The sequence below is a fragment of the Cavia porcellus genome, unplaced genomic scaffold (genome assembly GCF_034190915.1).
Source record: "Cavia porcellus strain 051 isolate PalLab524CR breed Dunkin Hartley unplaced genomic scaffold, mCavPor4.1 scaffold_2, whole genome shotgun sequence".
NCBI lineage: Eukaryota > Metazoa > Chordata > Mammalia > Rodentia > Caviidae > Cavia > Cavia porcellus.
This window is the reverse complement of record NW_026947485.1, coordinates 25798018-25815073: the sequence shown is the minus strand read 5'-3', so window position 1 is coordinate 25815073 and position 17056 is coordinate 25798018. Positions and strand designations below refer to the sequence as shown.

At 36.2% G+C, this 17056-nt stretch overlaps 1 protein-coding gene and 1 pseudogene across 3 annotated transcripts in view; both read left to right on the top strand.

Annotated features, from left to right (window-relative positions):
- Positions 1–334: 334 nt before the first annotated feature.
- The window catches only part of Hycc1 (hyccin PI4KA lipid kinase complex subunit 1), a 62903-nt gene continuing 46181 nt past the window's right edge, over positions 335–17056 (top strand). Inside the window, exons 1-2 of one of the 3 annotated variants that reach the window (XM_063234152.1) lie at positions 336–558; positions 16374–16527. The gene's annotated coding sequence lies outside the window, so the exon portion shown is untranslated. Of the gene's footprint in view, positions 559–16373; positions 16528–17056 lie in introns of all 3 variants that reach the window. The other 2 variants (XM_013150446.3, XM_003467919.5) reach the window with 2 other exon arrangements.
- LOC134472495 (small ribosomal subunit protein uS13-like) lies at positions 14266–16363 on the top strand (annotated as a pseudogene).

Sequence of the window (17056 nt, the reverse complement as noted above, 5' to 3'; positions counted from 1 at the left end):
TATATATATATTTTTTTATCTTACCTGGTGGGGCTTATTTTTCTCTGAGACCTTAAACCCTAAGGGCTCAGAGTTTAAGAGATCTTTACTGATTCCTTTCTTTAGCGGCCTCCAAGAAGCCTAGAGTCAATAATTTCCTCCAGGGGCCAGACCACGCCCATTCCTCAAACCAAACCCACTCAAATCTCCCCTCCCAACCCTCTCACGGCTCCGCCCCAAGTCCCCCAGCACAAGATTCTCATTGGTGAAGAAGTTGTTCTAGTCCCACCCCGGAGGGCGGCGATAGGCTGAACTGGCGTGGGGCGGTGGTGGTTGGCTGCCTGTGGACGGGTCTCTCTTCATGCCTGTCAGAGTGGCTGGAGGCAGTGGCGGCTCTCAGGGCTGGGTTGTCAGTCAGTGTGAGGTGGGGGAAGATGGCTCGCCGGGACCCAGTCTGCTAGGAAGAAGGGGGGCAGGTGGTGCTGCTACTCTGGAGGAAGCACAGCCCCGCCGTCGTGGTGGCTGCAAGCCGCTCAGGTCAGGTCGAGGTTCCGCAGTGGAGCTCCAGTAGCCACTCTGGTGAGTCCGGGGGAGCGACCCGCGCCGGGCCCCCAGGGCGGCCAGAGACGAGAACTTTTTTGTCAGGGAGGAGCCGGGGCGAGGCGGCGGCAGCTGCGACGGCGGCGGGGAGGAGACGGGACTTTGTCCCCGGCTGCGGCTTCGTTGCGGGTAACGGCTCCTGCGCGAGGCTCGGCGGGTGGGCTCCGGGCGGCGCCGGGCCGGGATGATGGGCTGCGGCCGGAGCCTGCTCGCCCCGAAGTTGGGCGCAGCTCGCCCGCTGCCTGGAAGGCGCCAGCCTTAAGCGCGCGGACCCGGACTCCCTCCTTCCCGGCGAGCAGCGGTCCGGCCCCGGTTGTGACCGGGTGCTGCAGCCTCGACCCCTCTGTAGGGTCGGCTCCTGTTGGGGACCCCCACCCCCACCCCCCTCCCTCCGTTGCTCCGGCCTCTGTTAGCCTTTTTGCCCTCTCAACTCTGGGGAGGCCACCGCTATCCGTCCAGTCTGCTGGCCAAGATGGTCCCTGTCGACCCCGCTCCTTTTTGAAAGCAGCTTTCTCCTCCTCCTTTGGTCTCGCGCGGGCCAGACAGGATCGGGAAGCAGCTACAATTTATTCCTTGGTTATTTACTACACTGAAGATCTCTGCAGCTCTTGCCTTCTTCATTTCACGAGTTACTCTTCTGAGGCTGATTTTATCCTACCCTAGAATCATTAGGGCTTTTAGTTAAAAAAATTGTTGCATTAAAGAACCCAAGTTTGTCAGTCTCAGCAAAACCGTATATCTGCCCTTCAGGGTGCACTTGTGCTTTGTACCCGCAGAGTTTAGGCACTCTTGAAAGATTTTAATTTTGCCCTAGTGGTTTCATACTGCACAAGACTGTTCTCTTAGAAAAACACTATCACACGCCTGGCAGCCGCTGCGTTTAGGTTAGGGGGAAGTTTGTTCCACTGGCAGCTACCCCTTATCTTAGAGACTGTACTATAGGCAGTAGGGCCCACCTGTCCTTGTACAAATTATTTGCCCTTTGGATTTCACAGTAATTTTTGGAACAAGTATGTCACATTTTTGATTCAAGTAACACTTTACAGTTGAGATTTTCAGTGTGTAAAATCTTAGCTGCATAAAGTCCTACAGATTAGTATAACCTTGTATCAGTGTGATAATCCTGGGAGATTTGTTTGTAGTGAATTTATGTATAAATAGTGAATATATATATATATATATATATATAAATGAATCTTAAGAAATCTTTAAAATCTCATTCAAGACTTTTTGAAGTGTCAAGTCAAACATAAATTGATGTTACATTGCCCTAGGCTTAGTAAGAACTAGAATTTAGAAATGAATGTCATAATTCTTGTCCTCAGAAATTGTGTAATGTATGAGGTGTTAGTAATATTATAGTAAAGGAACCTTTATCATACCTTGTAATAAATGTGAACAGAAATATATCTAGTGTAGTAAGGAGTGTAATGTAGGACATGGTCAGTTTACCTTGGATGTTGCTGAAATTGGGAGCACACAGCAGAATTTTGAAGTACAAGGGTTAATGAAGTGTTTTTCAGAAGGAGGATATAGTTTTGAGAGAAGGCAAAGAGGATGAGAAACCATGGAAGTGGGGAAGTCATTGACAGTAACAAGCCTGTGTTGACAGGTCAGTTGATAAGTCAACAACGTTGACATTGACATGGATTGATGCAAGTTTAGTAGGAAAATGGGGAGAGATGAGGATAGTGAGGGTGGTAAAGATCAGACCGCAGCATTCTGCTCTTAGCTAAAGAGACTGGATTGAAGGTGATGAATGAGAAGCCATTTATTAGATTTGTATTTTAGATTTTTAGTAAAATGACGTGGATCCTGATTGTCCATGTGGGAAGAAAGGAGGAACAATCAAGACTCTGAGGATTTGATTTAATTGGAAATGAGGAACACATACATTGATGAAAATGATAAGTTCTATTTTTGAGTTTGAGGAAGTGGTGGAACATTCAGCTGAGGATGTAAATAGGTATCTGGATCTACAGCTGTGGAATTTATAAAGGAAATCAGCAATAGAGAGAAGCTTGGGAGTTGAAAATACGTTGGTTTGGTTAAGTCCATTAACATGGTAAAAGTAGCAGCCAGAGAACTGCCTGATAATAGCAAAAAGAGAATGATCACAGAGGAATGTTCATTAGAAAGAAAGGTAGGAGAAACATCAAGAAAGATACTAAGGATAGAGACTTTCAAAGAGCGGAGGAATGGATCCACAATTTTGAATGCTGTAAAGTAGTATCAAGTATCAAGAGGACTCCAGTAACCTGTCTTTATTAGGAGTCCAGAACTGACTTTACTAAAGTACAGTTTTAGCTGGGTGGTGGTTTAGAAACTAGTCTTCAGAAGATTGGGCAAGTAAGGTAGTTAATAAATTAGTTGCCCGTGAGTGAGGCTTTTCAAGAAAACTGAAGTGAAAAGAGAACAGGATAGCTATGGAGAAGTGCCTCTCAATGTTGGTTACACATTTACAGTCTTTTGGAATGCTTTTAAGAATTTTGATTTCTAGAAGCCCCACCCTTATTCCAATGGCAGTGGGCTGGGCCTAAAATAAACAACGGTACTTATTTACAAAAGAGGTCTACAAATTATAATCAGCATGCAATAAACTACACATATTTAAAATGTGCAATTTAATGTCTGACATGTACACAACATAAAACCCTAAGTACAATTACAATTACAATTACATATCCACACCTCTTGAAAGTTTTCTTGTCTACCTTTGTAATCTTTCTCTCATCCCTAGGAAACCACTGGTCACTCTCATACTTTCTGTCAGTAAAAATTACTTGCACTGGTTTATATTTTTGTTTTTTTTACAGTTCTCTAAATGATTTCAATGTACATGAATGGTAGAAAACCACTGCAGAAGAATACTTGAAGGAATGTTATGTTTATTCACGTTCATAGGGAAAGTGAGAGTAGAGACAAAGTGATTCAGGAAAGATGAAGTAATTATTGAACTAGAAATGGAAGAAATTCAAAATTTTGATCAGTGAGATAAAAGAATTTTGAAAGCAATACCTCCAACAAAGAATGATATAAAAGATAATATATTTCTTTGTTATTAGCAGTATTGCCTTGTAATATCAAGATTGCATCCCTAAAGTCCCCCTCAGTATATTTAGAGAACTTAGAGAAAATCTTAATACTGTGAAAATGAAGGCCCCTCAGAAAAATCCCTTAAATGGAGCTTGAGACCCCTGGCACAACCATGTAATACTTTGTCATGTTTTGGAGGGGGGCAGATGGAATTAACAGTTTGTCTATTGCTTATTGTTAGAGCCAAGTACTGCCAGTCTTTTTGGCCCTCTCAGAGTTAGGCTGCACTGGAGAAACAGAACATTTAACACTTGAAAATCTCCTGTTTAAAGCATTTGGCTCAGAAGAAATCTTGCTTGCTTGCCCTTTAGATAGTACCTTATAAATTATTGAGGGCGAAAACTCTCCAAAAGCAGACAGAGAAGAGTTGTGACTAAAGTTGTCAAAAGCCCATTTACTTTTTATCCTAAAAAGGTAATATCTATGTTTTCTACCCCTACACTTTTATTTATAAAATTTGTGGTCAAGATTTGAATGTAAAGATGCAAACCTAACCTCATCTTTGAGCCTTGCCTTTGTTGGGGGGATGAAAGCAGAACGACTAATCTCTGAACATTATTTGGTATTTAACTTAATTATAAATAAAGGTGGAGTCAAACATTTTGTCTATCTCTGTCACTCTTTTTGGTTGTCTTATAGCTCTTAAAATTTCTTTCAATTATGTTAAAAAAAAATCCAAGTAGGACTTCCCACAGACAGGAAAGATATCCCTAATTCTGATGTAGCCTTAAAAAGGTAAGAATATCATTGTTAGTATAATTTTGAATACTGTTGTTACTACAGTCACAGCAATACTGTAGACATTCTGTATTTTCTTAATTACTATTATAATACATAGCTGTTTAGGAAATTTGGGAAATTTAGGACTACATCAATAATACATAACATTTTTAATGTTTTTACCCAGAGATACTTATTATTAACATTTGAGTGAATATCCATGTAGGACTTTTAAAATGAGTGTTTATGTTTTTTTAAACACAAAGAAACCATTTTTTTTTGTCATTTAAAAATTTTGGGCCAGGCATAGTAGTGCATGCCTACAATCTCAGCACTGGGAGGCTGAGGCAGGAGAATCCTTAAGAGTTTGAGGCCAGTCTGAGTTACAAAGTGAATTCAAGGCCAGCGTGAACTTGATAGTGAGACCTTGTCTCAAAAAGACACACACACATTAAACATGGCATTTTGTTACTAGTTTGTATTCACTTAATAGTTTATGAATGCTTACTCAGGTCAATAAAATATTATTCTTTACTACAAAATATAGTGTGTAGCTAATATTCTGGTTATAGATTTGCTACAGTTTATTTAACCACCTTAATGGTTTTTGAAAATTTAAGCTCTTTTCAATAATTTTGAATGAATAACAGTTAGCTTCTTGATAGGTTAAATATTGCCCATGTCTTTTCCTAAGGATAGTCCTGAAGTACTAAGGTATGCATCTTTAAATGATTTTAATAGATGGGTTTCAGAAAGCTTGAATGATTTCATCTGTATTAGTTGTGCTTGAGTGTGTCCACATCTTTTCCACAGTTAGCACTAGCAATTAACTCTCATTTGACAGTAATCTTCTATAATTGTTATTTCCAAATACAAATATTTATATTTTTTCATGAATTATGTTAGTTTCCTTTGTCTATTATGCTACTGAAGATTTTTAAAAACTGAATTATGAGAGCTCTTTGTAGCTTTGTTACACCTTTGTTAGATCCACTGTAAATAATTTCCCCATTTTTAAATTTACATTCTGATTTTGTTTTTGGTATGTTTTTCTTTTTAAGCAGACTTTTAACATTTTAATATGGTTAAGTCTAACAAGATTATTCTTTTAGGCTTAGAAAAGCCTTTTCCATTCCATATTATGTAACTATCCACTCTATTTCCTAATAGTAATTTCAAAATTTTAAACAATATTTATATCTTTCATCTGTTTGCTGTTTACTCTCGTATAGTGTGGCAAATTAATTACTTTAATACTACTTATGGAACAATTATTTTTTCCTGGAGATTTTAAATACCAAATCATATGTTTATATGTAATCTGTCTACCTGCTTAAAGATATTTGACTTTTTCTGTGTTTGTGTCATTTGACTGTTTATTTTTGCTCCAGTAATTCTAAACTGTGGTTGTAGTGGTTCTTATTACTTTTTTATAAAACATTTCAGCATTTCTCATATTTTCCATAGTTTTAAATGTAACTTGATAAGATTCCAAAAGAACCTTATTGGAGCATTTAAATTTTCTAGAAATAAATGTGCTCTTCCTACAAAATCATCATCATTTCTTTAAGCCATCTTTTATGTCTCAAAGATATGGCTTTGAATTTCTTTACACAGTTTCTAGTTTTGTTATGTGGTTGCTGCCCCTTTTTGGTATTTTAGCGTTTGACACAATTATAGTATATGTGCTGCCAAAGTGAGCATTTGATACAATTATAAATAAGATCTTTTTTTATTATTTCATAAAGTGGGTTGTATCTGTAGGATAGAATATAGAAGTTGTCCTTATATGTTCTTTTTAAACTGGTCGTATTATGAAATGTTTTGGATACTGGGAATCAAACTCTCCACATCATGCTTGCCAGGCAGGTGCTGTGCCCAGAGCTGTAACCCTGGCTCTTATGAAACTCTTTAATTCTAACAGTTTTTACTGGGTTTTATAATAACTAGGCTAAACCATTTGTAAGTGGTGATCATACGTTTTTCTTGTCAAATTTCTTCTTTTTTTATTGCATTGGCCAGAACTTCTAGAATAATGTTAAATTATAGTAATGGTAGTGGACATCTTTGGCTCATTTCTCATTTGAATGAGAATGCCTATAGGGCTTCACAGTTGTATATTCAAAATTTTTGTTATGGCATATTAAGTAAATAGCTTTGTATTCCTTTTCTATTTTTGAAACTGAGATAGTAATTTGATCTGATAATGTATTTTTTTTCTTTTACCTTTGTTGAATTGTATTAGAAGATTCACTAGTAGATTTCCCCCAATATTGGTCTTTTGGGGATAAAAGGAACTTGATAATAGCTTATCTCTTTAAAGTAGTGCTGTATTTGATTTGCTATGAGAGTATTCTCATAGTGTTTCTTTTGATGACTTTTTAAAACACTTTTAAAAAAAATATACTAGCTTTATAAGAGAGGTATAGAGGAGGAAAGGATGAATGGAGGGAGGGAGAGAGAGAGAGAGAGAGAGAGAGAGATTGAGATTGAGATTAAAAACTTTCCATTGTTCCTGGTGCTCTGGCAACTAATATCTTCCTTGGTTTGCAGTAGTTTAGCTATAAAAATGTCTAGGTCTTCGGTACACTTTATTGAGATTTTAGTATATTCTAAGTGCTTTTCATAGTTAATTTCATTTAATTGTATCATTTTTTGAAGAGTTTTTATCTCCATTCTACAGATAAACTGAGATGCTGAGGTTAAGTCTTGTTCATGATCAACACATCATTAGTCAAGAAGCAAGAGACTTCTTATCTGATGGCATAGCCCATATTTTTAAATTGGTTCTCTAATTTTTCCTAATTAGGTTACTTCCCTCTTCCCCTATTACTGAGAAGTAAATCACATCATTATATTTGAGCACTTTATTAAGTATTTTTCCTTTTTATACAATTAGTTTCCGATTTTGGTAAAACTATTAATTATTACTGGCCTGTTCTGTGTTGATGTTTTGTTTTCTATTTTAACAAATACAGCTTTATATAGTTATAATAGATGATCCTAGAATGGAGTGGGAGGAGATGGAGAGACTTAAAGTTGGTATTTATATAATATACTGAATATAATTCACATTTTGATTTGGTGGGTTCTGTGGATTAATTTCCATTCCTGTTTATATGTTGTACAGAACGTTATGCTAAGTGTACCATATGTAAGAGATGAAGGAGTTTTGGAAACATAATACTTTTCCATTGTAGCTCAAATATTTGTTGTTTTAATTTTAAACAGAAGAATATGAAATAACAATAAAATGGAATTTCAAAATAGGCTAGTAGGAGAGTAACAATAATTAACACATTGCATATTGTTATATTCGCAGTAGTTGTTCGGAATACAAGATACAGGCATGAAGCATTGTCTGGAAAATTACTGGCACAAAACTTTTCCCTCAACAAACCAAGAGAAACCAGCTGTATAATTATCTTAACAGTCTTGTGTTTATATATATATATATTTTCTTTTTTCTTTCTTCTTTTCCCTTTTCTTCTATCACAGTTTTTCTCTTCTTTTGTAGAGTTTCTTCCCTATTCACAATATCCATTGTGCGTTTTTGAGCCTTACATCAGAGTAACTGTTTAGTAGTAAATGTTAAATGATGTTTATTTGGTTATTCAACAAAGAGTCTTTTGATAGTTGAACATTACAGGCTTTTTCACACAAATGATAGGGATCCATCCATTTGTTCTTGACTTAATGGAAATATTTTATATCAGTTCTTAAATTGTAGTGTAAAGATTATTATTAGGTTTCAGTTACTGGAAGATTTACATTTCCTTTTGTATAGAGTGAAATACAGCCTTGAAAATTTTAAAGAAGCCTTAAAAGTACCTAAATTGGGCAAGTCACTATGAACTCTATTTTTGTCTTTTTCAATTCTTGTTTTTTCTCTTTTAAAATATAAATTAACATTTAGCTACCTCAGTTATGGTATTGATTCTAATAAAGCAGGCCGACTCGCATTCCCTCTTCCTTCCACTGGGCATTAAAAAGTTGCTATTATGACTCCTTTGAATTTGCTAGATATATTGTTCCCTTTTAAATCTAAATTTCAAGGTTCCTGCTGATGTGTTACTTGATAGATGTTACTGTGGCAGACAGAGTGACAACAGAGTCCACAAAGCAGTGTGCACTTCAGTAGAGAAAAACTGTTTTGGGAAATTATGAAGCTTTAAATGGGTCCTAATAAGAGAATGAAGAGGAAGGTGGTAATAGATTAGAAATGGGTGGCATCAACTAACATGTACAAATCACACAGACTGTTAGAGAAGTGTAGAAAATTTGGAAAGGGTTTCATGGGAAATGGAACCAGCAGAATGAAGTCGGAGAAGTTAAGAAATAAGAGTTTTAGAAGAGAAGATGTTTGCTGCAAAGTTAGCTGAAAATTGAGGAAGAGCTGGTAGATTTGCTGGTTAAAAGATCCTGAGGAGTTTATTCTGTAAAAGCAGGTAAGGAGCTGGGGATGGTGGCAGTAGATGAAGCTGTTATATCAGAGAGTTATCAGAAGAATAAATGTGGATGAAAATAGCTGGAAGGGCATTAGAATCTGATGACTACCACCCTCTTAAGAATGAAAAGATTCTGAAAGGTGTTCTCAGTTGTCCAAATGATATTTTGTTAGTAATATTTAGAGCTCTCTTTTTTAACCATTCACTATGTGGTATATTTTATTTGCACTGTTTTTAATCCCTAAAACATTCCTATGTGGTAGATGTTATCACTCATTTTCATAGTTGAGGAAACTGAGTCTTGGAAAGTTTAAGTAACTTGTTAGAAAGTAACATGAGTTATTTGGTTCCCGAAGTTAGCATTCTAAAAGTGTCATGAATTCTTTTGTTCTCTAAAGTTATCATTCTTTTCATTATGCCATGATGCCTCCTCTGTTTACTGAACTGCATTAAAACAGGAGGGAGGCCATAAGAGAAATATATCTTCTCTTCTGATAGAAAGGAATGGAAGAGAAATTTTAATTATGCTTGAAATAATTTGTGTTAATTGTATTTTTTATTTAAATTTTTATAAGGATCTTTTCAATAAGGTTTGCTTTCATACATATACCTAAATTTTAATACTTTATTTGTAGATTAGATGTTTATTACCAATGGAAATGATAATTTGAAAAGAAAGACAACATAGGCTAAGAAAAAATATATTAAGAAATGTAAGTGTATATTTGTTACTTTCACAATGAGAACTACAAATACATTTTAAAATTTCAGGTAGCTCCTAAGAAACGCCAGCCTCTTCATGCAAATCACATTAGGTTGGTTACAGTGATAATCAAAACAGATATTCCTCATGTCACAGGTTATGAAGCTCTAAACAGTTGACTATAATATAATATGATTTATTGAATTAGAATTCCATCAGTCAGTTATTGATCAAAAGGACCTTGCAAATGTTTTATTTTTGTAATAAAATTTTTAGAAACAATGCATAGTTGGAAAAGAAATATTTAAAATATTTTAGGCATTTTGTTTTTTCTTTTTCCTTTTTCTTTTTGAGATGGTCTCACTGTGCAGTTCAGGCTGACCTTGAACTCATTTTGTAGCACAGGCTGGCCTCTTAACTCTCCGCGATCCTTGTGCCTCAGCCTCCCAAGTGCTGGGATTACAAGTGTGTGCCCCACACCCAGCAATGGGCATTAAATGTTCTTAGAGAAGTTTCAAGTACTTTGAGAGGAACCAATTCAGAAATTTTTGCTCTGCCAATTTTAGTTTCGTATTCATCTATAAAGTGTCTACAGTACATTCTGTTATATTAGTATGACTATTATTGAAAACTTTATTTTAAAAATAATTTTATAATAAAACCTCTGCTAAAACAAATTGTTATTCCAATTAATGTGAACCAATATGGTCCTACTGAATTATTTCTGCTTTGATTACCGTAAGTTTTTTAAGCCAAGAAAGCAACTGCTGTATATCAATAAAATCTACTGAAATTCTAATTAGGAAAAATGGAATAGAATTTTGTGTAGTCAAGCTCTGTTGCTTTTATTGTTAAGGTCTATTAGTAAGCATTATTGCTATTCATCGTGGTTCCTTGCACTTTCCCACTGCTCCTGCCTTTTTACCCCATCATTTTCTGTTGAACATCTGGGTCTCAATTGGCAGACTTCTTCAGTGGTTGAGAGTCTCATTCCAGCTTACTAAAGGGCAATGACTCACGCTGAAACATCAGCTCACAAGTTAATTGGAATTTGGTTCTCTTGACATTTCTCTTTTCCTTTGTCACTAGCATTGCATCAGGGAAAACTGCCACTTAGCTTGCAAAAAGCTGTAAGGAAATAAAGTAGAGCTGTGCTTTGAGAAGTATATTTCTATATGCTATTATGTTGGGGAAGAGAGAGAGGAGAGGGGTGAATGATGGCAAAATGATTAAGCCATAGTATTTGCTTTGTGTTATTTTACTACTTATTTTCCTCTTAGCATTTTTAATTTTATTATTTTATTTTATTGCTTATACCCTGATTTATCTTGATTTATGTCAAAAGGGGTTAAAGGTGCTTGCTGCTGCTGTGTTTTAGGTTTTCTTGTCTATCCTAATAAACTGTGAATCCCTTAAGTCAGCTACTATGTCATATTTATTTTTGTAAATTTAGCATCTAGGGCATAGTAGACATTGAAGTAAATGATATTTAAGCATGTTTAATAGAAAAAGAGCCAGATTACTTGCTGGATTCAGTTGGTTATAGCATTGATATGGATTGACATCTATCTATCTTAACCCTAGAATCTCAGAATGTAATTGTTTAGAAATAGATCTTTACAGAGGTAACTAAGTTAAAATTAAGCAATTAGGATGAGCCCTAATACAGTAAAACTGGTGACCTTGAAATAACAGGTATATACAAAAGGAAGACAATGTGAAAATAGGGAGAAGACTGTCGTCTATAGTTCAAGAAGAAAGCCCCAAAACATTCCTGTCTCATAACTCTTAAAAAGAAATAACCCTGCTGGCATCCTAGTTTAGAATATTTTCTGTGGTTTTTATTGTAAAAAGGATCTCACTATGCAATTCAGGCTGGCCTTAACTTCACTTTGTAAACCAGGCCAATCCCCAACTTGCAGTGATCCTGCCTCAGCCTCCTGAGTGCTGGGATTATAGGCATGTGATTATGGGCATGTATCACCATGCCCAGCAATTTCTGTGTTTTAATCCATGTATTTTGTGGTGTTTTGTTTTCATAGCCCTAGCAAATTAATGTAGATTGCTTGTATGGTTGCATGCAACAAAATCTCAAATGCCTTTAATTAGCCCACTCCCAAGTTAGATTGCCAAGCTTTAATGCCAAAATCTCAGAATTTTTTACATTTCCCCTAGGCAAGCTATGGGAGAGAGAAATTTTAATATCTGGGTAGAGCAATACCTAATCACCTCCTTTCCCATTTCCCAAATACAGCCAGCTGGCTAATTCTTTACTTCAACTGAATTTGTTTGGTTTGGCAAGGAGAAAGTGTTTAATGGGACATTTGTGTTCTTAAGTGTGAAGAAGCTTCTAATAAACCTCATTGCTTTTTTTTTTTTGAAAGTAGAAAGTAGAAGACTGAGTAAAAGACTTTTAAATATGATGTTAATTTGAGCTAATTGCTCATGCGTAGTATTAGCTACATTACTCATCCTGTGCTATTGTCAACAGGGGTAAAGCAATGTCTGTTGGCTCAGGCCTGTTGCTTTGGTAGTTTCCATACCCCTGATCATTAGCCAGTCATACTGAATTGCCACAGGTATTTTTTATTATTAAATGTTTTATCTACAAGCTGAATATTGTATTTATTTATTTTTAAATTTTATTTTAGAGAGGTAAATAAAACCAAGCAAAATAAAGTAGAATAAAGCCAATTAAAACAATACAGTGTGAGTGACACAGGATTTCAAAACAAAGTAATAGGAAATCAACAATAGTTACCATAATGCCTCTTGTTGTCTTCAAAATAGCTGCCCATACCTTCGGATATAGTAAAATTAAAAAAAAAAAAAAAAAAAAACCAGAACAGAATAGAACCAGTAAAAACAAAACAATGAATACAGTACAAGACTTCAAAATAAGGTAAGAGTAAATCCAAAATGGCTACCGCAATGTATCTTGTTATCTTCAAAATAGCTGCCCAAGCTACCAAATACAACAAAATCAAACAAGATAAAACGGAATAAAACCTAACCAAACAAAACAATGAAAATGATATGGGATTTTAAAGCAAGATAATAAAGAACTAACAATGACTATCACCTTCAGAGGGAGATCTCCATTATATGTGCTACATTGTATATTGTTATCCTCTGAATAGATCACACTACCAGCTTTAGGGCCAGTGAAACACCAAACACTACAAGAATTAAGTTGGATTTTACCTCACTAGCTATCATCACAGTCTGTGTTTATCTGGATCAGCCAGTGCTTCAGGAGAATGGAGGGGGTGTGGGACACACACACACACACACACACACCTGTCCCTACCCTTGCCCCAGGAGGGGCTGGTGTCTGGCTCTGCCCTAGTCAGCCTGCACATGGCACCGACTCACAGGAGTTCTTAACTTCTTGTTGACTTCTTGCTGTCTTCCCCTGAAGTCTGTGAATGATGCAGACTCACAAGAAGGAAAGGACTGGTGTCTGCCTCTTCCCCCAGTTAGCTTGTGAATATTGTATTTTTAACTATGTATTTCTTATTATTATTTTAAAATTGAGTAATATAAAAAATGAAAGTAATATATAAAATAATGCAATGTTTCATTGATTTTTTTATATTACTTTGAGAAAGAAAATTTTGAGTGTATAGTAAAATAAAACACTTGTTCTTTCATCATTTAGAGGCAGTTTACCGGAGTTGTGAAAGTAGGATAGATTAAGTTAATTAAAGAATGGAATAAAAGTTTGAGTTCCAGAGAGGGACAGAATTGTTTTTGTCATAAATTAAAGCAAAACAAAAAAACTCCAGTTCATGAAGGAGTAAGGCTTTTGATCTAATTTTGGCATTTAAATTTGTATCATACCTGTACATTTTTGGAGCACCCTTGTAACTGGTATGTGGGCACTGTGGTAAATATCTGGTTCTCTTTTTCTGTCTGTTCCCTTCCTTTGTGTTCTTTAACCTCCTCTTCTCCTTTTGTGATGAGGATTTAATCCAGGGTCTCAAGTATGCTAAGTACATACTCTACCACTGTGCTGTACTCCCAGATACAGTGATACGATTTCTCCTCCTCCTCCTCCTCTTTATTTCAGTTGAGGAAGATACTGAAACAATTTCCTCAAAATCAGATGCAAACCAGTGGCAGAGCTGTGTCTGTGAACTGAGGACTTTCACTCTAGTATCCTACCTTGTTCTTTAAGACTTTATAGTTCGCCATGAGGCTGCTGTTGGCAGATTATCTATGTATCTGTCTGTCTGTCTGTCTATCTGACTACCTCTGGTCAGAACAAAATAACTGTGTCAGTTTAAATTCAGAAACAATTATGAGAATCAGTTTTCTGTTAAACCAAGATATTAAAGAACTTTGTTAAAAAAATGTGAAACAGTGTCATTCAATTACTTTTTTTAGAAAAATTATTTTAAATGTTATTTATGTTGACATGTAGTAAGTTTATCATTACTATTAAGTGAATGAATATTTTAAACTTTGCCATTAAAATTTCCACATATGATAAAATTTATCAGTATTGCCACCATAAAGTGTTTTGGCAAATTTCAATAATTTTTAAGAGTAAAATTTTGACTGCTGCTATAGAAAAAGTTTGAAGGACAGGATAGCAGCAGTTAGAAGGTTGACTATTTCTTTTTATTGTGTGGGAAAGATCCATAGGGGCCTACACGGCACTGTTGCTGGTGCCGCCTCTCTAGTGATTCTGAGAAGTTCCAGCACATTCTGTGAGTGCTCAACTTCTATATTGATGATGGTGGAAAATAGCCTTTGCTGTCACTACTATTATGGTGTGGCATGAACATACACGCATGTGGTATTGAGGAAAGCAGAGACGTCAACCTCGTCAAGAGGGCTGGAGAGCTCACTGAGGACGAGGTGGAGCACAGGATCACAGTCATGCAGAACCCATGCCAGTACAGGATCCCACACTAGTTCCCGAACAGATAGAAGGATGTAAAAGATGGGAAATACAGCCAGGTTCTGGCTAGCAGTCTGGACAGCAAGCTCCCTGAAGCCCTGTGGTGACTGAAGATCAGAGCCCATAGTGGGCTTTTTGGGGTCTTCAAGTCCAAGGCCAGCACATGGCGACCACTGGACAATGTGGTTGCACTGTGGTTGTGTCCAAGAAGAAATGAGTCTGTAGGCTTCTTCTATAAATAAATAATTTATATACCTGTCAAAAGTGCAGAGAACAACCTCAGTAAACAAAAATATTAGTAGAGATTGTAGATGTAACACTAAAGTGTTCATAGCTTTTCATTTTTTTCTTGATAAAAATTTTGTAATTGTTCTATAGTTGCATAGTAAGTAAAAGTCTTGTTTGAGCTATATATTCCTGATTTGTTCATTTCTTGTAGTTTTATCATGATGTTAGTCCTTGTGATTGTTCCCTTCAGGAATGTAGGGTATGCCAGGTGTGATGGCACATGCCTGTAATCCCAGTACTCAGGAGGTTGAGACAAAAAGATTGTAGCCAGTTCAAGGACAGCCTGTGCTACATAATAAATTGAAGGCCAGCCTATGCTATAAAGCAAGACCCTAAAATAAACAGACAAACAAAAAAACCCAACAAAAAGCCAAACAAGAATTTAGGGTACTACATTGATTCATTTTTCTCTTTATTCCCTCTTTTCTTCAGCCATCTGGATTATATACCTTTTATGGACACAGGCCAGATTTTATTGTTATTTTGCCCATAATGCAAAGTAAGAAACATTTTACATTATATTCAATGAGTACACAAGGGGTTTTGAATTATTAATGTTGCATTTGATTATATGGTAATACTGACTTTTTCTATATATAAAAATATCTGAATGCATTATTCCCTAACCTGACCTCTCAGGCTGTGTCTTGTTTTTAACCTTGTCCTACTCTTTTTTTGTTCCCCCTCTGGTTCTGGCAGGCTATAGTGTGAACAAATTACATGATTTTGAGAAGGGACGAATGACAAATTTGTCAACTTGTGGTCCTGATCTAGTAAACAAGCAAAAAAGCCCCCCCAATCACTGTGTTACTCATGAGACAGTTGTACAATAATCATATCAATGAATGTTATTGAGATAACTTCTACAGTTCAAAATTTTACAGCAATATTTAAAAGTCTACCAACAGCCCTGGGGCTGGGGATTTAGCTCAGCGGCATAAGTGCCTGCCTTGCAAGCAGGCGGTCGTGAGTTCGATCCCCAGTACCGATAAAAAGGAAAAAGACAAAAAAAAAAAAAAAAAGTCTACCAACAGCCTTTATAGTTTGTGCCTTAGATGTCAGGACTAAATAGACTTTAATTTATGAGACAATACTTAAATCATTTAACATATACTGTATTTGTATTTCATAAAAGATTGTATAAACATTTTAGGAAATTTTATCTCAGTCAATAATTGCTCTTACAGATTTCTTCTTACAACATTTAAAACCATTCATGGTATTTTTATATTTAAGGAAATGCATAATTTAGATTAATGAATTTTTTAGAATTCCTAAAAATGCCAATGAGATTCTCTAAGCCAAGTTTATCTACATTCATCAATCAGTCTTTGAAACCATCTAAGGATGCTATTGTGGCCCACAGTTGTGTTATAGTTCTCTTCTGACAGTTTGCCTTGGCAGCCCATACACTTTGTTAGCACAAGCCCTGTGGTTTTTCTAGTAGACTGTAAAAATCTGAGGAATGTAAAGAAAGTCATAGCAGAGAGGAAAAGCATGGCAAATAGAGGGTGGAGTGGGCTGGTGTATTTTGGAGAACATAAGTGAAATTTACACAGGTAAATTGTAGTCATGTTTTAGGGTGGATGTAGCTGGAAGATCTGATGGATCTATGATATGATATGTTTAGGAGAAAAGTGGTGTTTCAGGATGACGAATGTGGCAGTGATGTGCATGGTGCATGCAGAAGGAAGGAACCACGGCAGGGAGGCTTCGTAACCAGCCTATGTCAGAACAATAAAGGCCTAGACTCAGAGTGTTGCTGTGGAGATGGAAAGCAGATGGTAAGTTTGACAAGCATAATGAAGAGTGAAATGTATTCCTTTATTCAACAGCTATTCATTAGGTAGTGTATGCGTTTATGCTAATAATATCTGAATTGAACTTTGGAGTTACTAGCATAATTTTAAATAATTTTTATTTGAAAATATATGACTTCAAAGGTAAACTTTAAAATTATATATACTGATAAGGAGGTTTTTAAATTTTTCTGGGGATTTGTGATGTTAAAAATAATTATCGTATACCTTTAATCTCCCCATGGATTTTTATAGTTTATTTGATAAACAAAGTGAAAGCAGTACTCATTTACTCATGTAACAGATCCTGTGGCAGTCAGGTGTGATAGCTTGAACATCTGGGAGGATGAGTCAGGAGAACTGAAAGTTTGATCCTGGTCTGGTCAATTTAGTGATTTAGTGAGACCCTGTATCAAAATAAAAAATATAAACAGGGCTGGGATTGTAACTCAGTGTGAGGCCATGGACTCAATCTCCAGTATAGCACACACACATGTACAGCAAGTCACTTGAC